This window comes from Pyxicephalus adspersus, chromosome 1, assembly GCF_032062135.1.
Source record: "Pyxicephalus adspersus chromosome 1, UCB_Pads_2.0, whole genome shotgun sequence".
NCBI classification, from domain to species: Eukaryota; Metazoa; Chordata; class Amphibia; order Anura; family Pyxicephalidae; genus Pyxicephalus; species Pyxicephalus adspersus.
This window is the reverse complement of record NC_092858.1, coordinates 28,896,475-28,904,097: the sequence shown is the minus strand read 5'-3', so window position 1 is coordinate 28,904,097 and position 7,623 is coordinate 28,896,475. Positions and strand designations below refer to the sequence as shown.

General features: G+C 40.9%; 1 protein-coding gene across 3 annotated transcripts in view; it reads left to right on the top strand.

Moving 5' to 3' along the window:
- Positions 1-6,322: 6,322 nt before the first annotated feature.
- Positions 6,323-7,623, top strand: part of LOC140326324 (coiled-coil domain-containing protein 57-like) — a 38,808-nt gene continuing 37,507 nt past the window's right edge. For 2 of the 3 annotated variants that reach the window (XM_072404826.1, XM_072404818.1), the window contains exon 1: positions 6,323-6,482. The gene's annotated coding sequence lies outside the window, so the exon portion shown is untranslated. The remainder of the gene's footprint in view (positions 6,483-7,623) is intronic. The other variant, XM_072404810.1, reaches the window with a different exon arrangement.

Below are 7,623 nucleotides of genomic sequence, written 5' to 3'. Positions count from 1 at the left end.
ACAGGGCCCAGCGCCTCCTCCTTCTGCTGTAACTGATGCTGCCTGCCTAGTACCAAACTCTAGATGCAAGATACTAATGCCGTCCGCGCTCCGTCTCAGAGCCCACTGCCTCCTCTTCCTGCTGTGACTGATGCTGCCGCCTGACCAGTACCCAACTTTAGATGCCAGTTACTAATGCCGTCCACACTTGGTCTCAGAGCCCACCGCCTCCTCCTGCTGTTACTGCTGCTGCCTGCCCAGTACCCAGCTCTAGATGCCACTTACAAATGCTCTCCACACTCTGTCTCAGGGCCCACCAACTCCTCCTCCTGCTGTTACTGCTGCTGCCTGCCCAGCACTCAGCTCTAGATGCCAGCTACAAATGCTGTCCACACTCCGTCTCAGGGCCCACCCCCTCTTCCTCTTGCTGTCACTGCTGCCGCCTACCCAGTACCCAGCTTTAGATGTCAGTTAACAATGCTGTCCATGCCGCATTTTACAAAGTTACAGCTTGCAGATAGGAAATGGCAGTCTCCTACACAGCAATGTCTCCAGTAGCTACAGCTTCTACACTGTCCATTTAGGTGATGGCCTCAATCTTTAATGCCATCCTTGATCTGTCTCAGGGCTTAACTCCTCCTTTCACGCTGTTACTGCTACTGCCTGCCCAGTACCCAGCTCTAGATGCCAATTACAAATGTTGTCCACACTCCATCTCAGGGCCCACCACCTCTTTTACCTGCTGTTACTGCTGCCACCTGCCCAGTACCCAGCTGTAGATGCCAGTTAACAATGCTGTCCATGCCGCATTTTACAAAGATACTGCTATCAGATAGGAAAAGGCAGTCCCCTACACAGCAATGTCTCTGGTAACTACAGCTTCTACACTGTCCATATAGGTAATGGCCTCAACCACTAATGCTGTCCTTGCTCCATCTCAGGGCCCACCACCTCTTCCTCCCAGTACCCAGCTCTAGATTCCAGTTAACAGAGCCATCCACATTTCTCAGGGCCCACCGCCTACTTTTCCTGCTCTTACTGCTGCCGCATGCCCACTACCCAGTACCCAGCTCTGGATGCCAGACTAGACTCAAGCTCAACAGGATCTTCCTTCCCCGCTGATTCCGCCAAGCCCATTCCCTTTCATGTGCTTTCACTAGAGAGCAGGCTCTAAAAAGGAGTGTGGACGGCATTAGTAACTGGCATCTGGAGCTGGGTGTAGTGCATCTTAATTGACACCTCGAAGTGGTTAATGCAAGTGTGTAATCTGAAATTTGTGATTGAATGTAGAAGGCCATGTCTTCTGCTTCATCCATTGGTACCAAGCTTTATCGGACTGAATTTTTGCGTTTGTTACCCTGGAACTGAGAAGTGGGACAGCAGACCCTCTGTATATGTTGGGGGGATGAGATGGGAGACACCGGTATGTGCAACAGGAACCAAGAGGTCCTGGATTGAGCCATGAAGTTATTCAGCTCTGCAGACGTCCAGAGACTTTTCTGCAACAAGTATGTGGCCGTCCTGGGAGACTCCATTCAAAGATCCGTCTACAAATATCTTGTGAAAATACTTCAGAATGATGAGTTTCAGACTGAGAGCCAGCTCAAAAAGAAGGGTGAGATGTCATTTGCAAACGACACGTTGGGGGATCTCTTGGTTATATGCACAATGGCATAACCGTAAAGTGCGTCATTACAGAATTGATCTCCACCTTGTACAGTTCTATTTCCTGACCCGTGTCTCTTCCGAGTACATAGAGAGCATGCTGGCTGCCTTCGAACAGGGACCTCAGCCCAGCGTTGTTAAACTCAATGGTGAGGTGATAGCAATTGATTAGCGCACACTTGCTCCCTGTTCTGTGAGCATTTCCAGTCCATTTTACAGGTAAATTTGAATCTTTAATGCTTGATGTTTTTTGTGTAAGTGCTACTTTTTTATGTTACATTCTACATTCTACGTTTTTGTGAAAGATGTGTGCCATTAGAATGATTTTTTAGGGGAACAGTGACTTTTAATGCAAGCTCGCCAGTGTCAAACTGACAGGGATGCACATCTTCAGCGGAGAGATCATTTTGGTTAATAACTTCTGCGCAAATACGCCAGCACCTGGAATTTGGTTAATAAATCTAACTATGGGCTCCAATTTTGGATCGCACATACGAATGTGCGAGAGAACGTCTGATTTTGCTTGATGAATCAGGCTTTAAGTTAATATTACACAGGTCAACATGTCATTTTCATCAGATATAATTTTATGTTGACTTTGTAGTATTTGTGATGCAGATTTCAAATCTGTGTTCTGTTTTACACTAGCATGTCTAGTTTTTGTGATGCATCTAATCATATATTGTGTGAAATTCGTTATAATTAGCCTTAACATATTACAACATTTAACAACAGTTTTCTTAAGTTTAGAGACCGCACTAACTGCGATTGATTTCATTTGTCATCATGCCTAGAAATTGTCCTAATGATCCAGACAGTTTCTGTTACGTGTGTAGTTAATTCACGATGAAAGCACAACGTTGCCAAATTACCACAGAACTTTAAAGAAATACAAAATATATTTTGGTTGTCCACTTGGTGACCAGGATAAATCTTGGGCTCCAGATGTTATATGTACCAGTTGTTCCCACAGACTGCATGACTGCATAAATTGGCGTAAAGCAGCAATGCCATTTGCAATCCCTATGGTGTGCCGTAAGACGATCTATTCAAATGCTATTTTTGCCGCATCAACAAAAGTTGATTTTCAGGTAAAACTAAGCACAAAATTGTATATCCCAGCTTTCTGCAGAATCTGCAATTAAGCCTGTTCTCCATGGTGATTCATTGCCAGTTTCCCTGCACCACCACATGATGAACTTGTAGAAGGTGGTGAGGAATTCGCTGGAGTTGCAGCCACTTACAACCCCGAATCATCTGATCCTGACTACATGGCCGATAAAGATTCAGAACCAGAGACTTTTACACAAGCAGAGATGAATGATCTCATTTGTGATCTCGCCAAAGCAGAACTTCTTGCTTCAAGGCTTAAACAGAAGCACTTGCTTGCAAAAGGTGTAACTGTAACTGACTACAGAAAACAAAATCATACCTTGACAACGTTCTTCACTAGCGATGACTAACTGTGCTAAAGTCATGATATAAATGCACTCTTTAACAGTTTGTCACAAGAACATGTTCCATCTGAATGGCGTATCTTCAATGATTCCTCTAAAAGAAGCTTGAAAGCAGTCTTACTGCATAATGGTAATTATGAACCAAGTTTACCGATTACCCATTCCGTTAACCCAAAGGAGAACATGAAGTTACTACTTGAAGCAATCCAGTATAAAAGACACCAGTGTCAAGCGTGATTGGCTACCAAGAGATACCTATAAGCCAGGAACAAGCAGTGTCAAGTTTCTGCTTCTGGTTGATCCGCATAAAATATTTCTGCCTCTTCTCCATATGAAGTTAGGCTTGATGAAGAACCTTGTAAAGGCCATGGGTAAATCAAACTTCATGGGTTTTCAGTACCTTGTTGAGAAGTTTCCAAACATAAGCACTGCAAAAATGAAGAAAGGGATATTTATAGGGCCACAGATCAAGTCTGTTTTGCAGGACAATGTTTTCAAACAATCTCTCTCAGCAGGTGAGCTAGAAGCTTGGGATGCATTCAAGTGGCTGTGTGAAAATTTCCTGGGCAACCATAAGACAAAGGTTACACAAGAAAAACATACTCTAAGCATTTCTGAAGAAACAATGGTACCTGATCGACACTGTTCAGTAGATCTATAACACAGTGTGCCTTATTTTACTTCACACTGAAGATGTATTAATATTCACTTCAATGGTGCTTATGTTTTACTACAAAATACATGCACTTACCATGTTAACTATAATAGTACTCATAACTTAGGAACTGTACGTGTTAGGGAAACACTGAAAACAGATCTGAAATCTGATTGAAAAACTGATGTAGAAAAGTTTGCTGTGGTTTCTGATGATTATCAAAACTAATTTTTTGTTGACCTGTGTTATTAATAAACTGGATTTATATAGCTCCAAAATATTATGCAACACATATTACGCATCAAATAGGGGTTACAATTTACAGACAGATACAGACAGTGACACAGGAAGAGGAGAGGACCCTCCCCCTAAGATCTTACAATCTAGGAGGTAGGGGAAGTAGCACACAATAGGAGGGAGTGTCTTTATGTCTTCACAAGAGCACCCTGCAAGGCGTAATAGGTTGTTAACCCTAGTGGCAACTGGACTACTTTGCTTCAGGGAGAACACCAGGTCCCAGCCCCCAGGTTCTCCAAAAGTACCAAAGATCAGGTACTGGATAGGCTGCTGGTAGGAGACAAGATTAAGACTGATTGAAGTCAGGACAGACAGCAAGTGAGGATCAAGGTTTGGATGGTCCTAGGTCAGGACAGTCGGAACCACAGGAAGCGTGGTCAAGCTAGGTTAAGTCTTAGGTAACAACCAGGAAGATTTAAGGTAACTATATTTGTACTATTCCAATCTAGACACAACCTAATGCAACTAAATATTGCATGTGAATATATTTTTTAAATGTAGTTGGTATAAATACCTGAATTTTGTATGATAGCTTATTGCATCCCCTGTACAAATCTCAGCAGAAAACAGAGCCAATCTGTGGTGTTGCAGGGTAAGGAACGTGCTGCAGGAAAGAGTAGAGTGGCAAATATGAGCTTGTCTGCTGCTTTTTTTACTGTCCAGTCACAAGCTGTAAAAGAGAAAAGACCTGTAGACATAACCGAAGTGCAACAAAGAAAAATCAGATCACCTGACCTGCGTTACAGGGTTTAACAGTGTTGCAGAGCTGTGTGATGTCTCAAGACTGAACAGACTGAATGACAAACTGTTTAGCAAGAAAAAAAAACACTTCTTTAGATACATTTATTCAATGTACATAATGTACAATTGCCCCCAACTTTGAAAATGTATTTCTAATAATCTACATGTGTATTTTAGTATTAGCTAGAAAAGAGTGTGTATGTTAGAATACATGCAAAAAAGAACAATATACATATTAATATCCCTGAATTATTAAAGTTCTCCAAGCCTTAAGAAGTTGAAGTATCATAGGGAAAGGAAACCTAGGGGATCCAGCAAAACTAGAATGGATCTGGTCCAGGATTTGCCCACCAATAGCAAATGAAGAAATCCATTCCAGATTTGCTGGATTACCCAGGTTCTCCCATGATAGGTTATCTTCTCCAGTTTCGAAAAGTTTTAATAAATCAGGCATATTGACTCAGATTTAGACCGTATCTACTTAGAAGGAAAAAAAAAAAAGAACAAGCATTGGGTGCTTTTTTCATATTAAGTTTATTTAAGATACTTGATATATTTAACAAACGTGGATGATACAATGTAACTCACAATGTAAACACAATATAAACTGTTAAGGAATGTGAACCTATGTGTTAGGATAAATATGCATTGGCAAAGTAAAATATTAGGTTCTTTTTACTTGACAAAACATAAATGTTACTGTCAACACAGCCAATCAATGAAGTGTACTTTTGTACTCTTACTGTGTTAATCATATCAATGTTAATTCAAACTTTTTATAAATAACCTAACAAATCAATTTATAATTTCACCTATAAGAACTGGAGGTTAGATGACTTCCACACAAGCATAGAACAAAACTAATTTTTTTGTCCACTATATTTACCCTACACAAGTTACCATTAACATAAAAAAACCTGTTACCATAGAAATAGAACAAGTTACCATTAACATAAAAAACCTGTTACCATAGAAAAGGCACAAAGTCAAGAAGGGATATATATATATGGAATGTGTTGTCCACTGTGACAGTCAATATGAAGAATTTCAATGTGATAACCAAGACCATATTTGAAAAATCTCTAGATAGGTATGAGGCTTGTGAACCATTCATATTATGTTCCTACAAAACACTGTAGGTTGTCATCCCATGCACAAATTGTCCATATGGGCCTGTTTTATTAAGGTTTTATTTTTTCTTTAAAAAAAGTTTTTAAAGGTAAAAAAATAAAGACAAAGTCTAAACAGGTGAATGTATTATTGTTGGTGTGGTTCTGCAGTACTTGTCATTATACTTGTCATTTTTTTCTGGAGAATTTCTCATAATGACTTTTTATCTTTGGGACTTTTCCTTATTTTTATTATTCACATTAACTAGGCAGAGCCTGAAATACAGCCGCATCAGTTTACAGGAATAAATATTGGGCAAAATAAACAGCCCTGGGATTCCTCTTCCGATAGCTGTGGGAGGAATCACCGGAAACTAGAACTGAGAACACCGGAAACGGAGCGCCTGGTAGGTACGCGTTGCTATGGCGACAAGAATCGGCGGTAACTAAAGCTATTGAGCAGGCGAGGCCTAGTGCGGAGTTGTGGTTGCCATGGAGACGGGCACCGAGTGTGGAGTGTTGGCGGAAGTAAATAATGAAAGCTGCTTCTGGTTTCGCATCCATAGGGAACCGGTTTAGGTGAGATGTTCTGATGCCTCAGTGCTTTAACTTTTTATTTTATCTTATTTTTTAGTTTAGTGGCAGCTTTAGGCAGAGCGGTGGTAACTTTAGCTTTGAGATATGTGTGAGGGGGTAAATTAGGAAAGGAGAGGAGGAATAGGGGAGCAGAATTTGATTCTGTCCTGCACAAATTGGGATGTGTTGCCCTCATATATTTATATCTGTAATTGGGCACAGTGCCATGCCATGCCAACACTGGTAACCTCCTTCACTTAGCATTCACTGCAAAATTTCTCCTCCAAACAAAGAGACAAAATATTAAACTACACAGTAAGCCTGGCGCTGCCATCTTCTTTGCCCTTCTTCTGCCATCTTCTTCCTACGTCACCCAAACTCGCACTGCGCAGGTACACAATTAGGTGAGGTAGATGGGGAAAAAAGAGTGCAGATCTCACTGTGCAAAAAGATGGATTTTTACCTTAAATAAAAAGGGTTTTCTATGCTTTTATGTAAGGTAAACATTTTAATTTAGGTTCGCTTTAAGTTCTTTATTTTAAAAAGCCAACTGAAACAAAATGACTATCATTGGTGAATTTGTGTGATCCAACTAACCTGGAAAAGATTTGGTCCTAGATTGAAAACATTCACCAATGCCATAAGAAATGATTTTATGAATTCCATTCCAGCTTTACCCATTCTAGTCTATCCCAGTGTTTTTCAACCGGAGTTCCTCCTGAGTTTGCTAGGAACTTCTTAAGCAATTGGCAATTTGTGACTCTCAGGTCAGTTTAAGTGACACCAATGATCTTTTTGGTTATCTGTAAGAGTGATATTCTTCCCACTGGCCAGCAATGTAAGTGGCATTCTTCTCGCTGATCCCCACAATTAATATACTGTAAGTCATGGATATAATAATTATAGCTAGGGTTCTCTGAAGACATGAAAGTTATTTCAAGGGTTTCCCCCATGTTAGAAAGGTAGAGAAACACTGATCTATCTTCTCCTGTGTTAAGGAGCTTTAATAAATCAGGTCAGATGTGTAATGGGTGGATTGGTAGGTCCGGTGTGTCATTTGATAGGAGAGGTCTGGAGCCCTTCATCATCAGCAGGGTGGCTCTGTGCTGTTGTAGTGCTTGTCACTCATTATTGCCTTCCACCC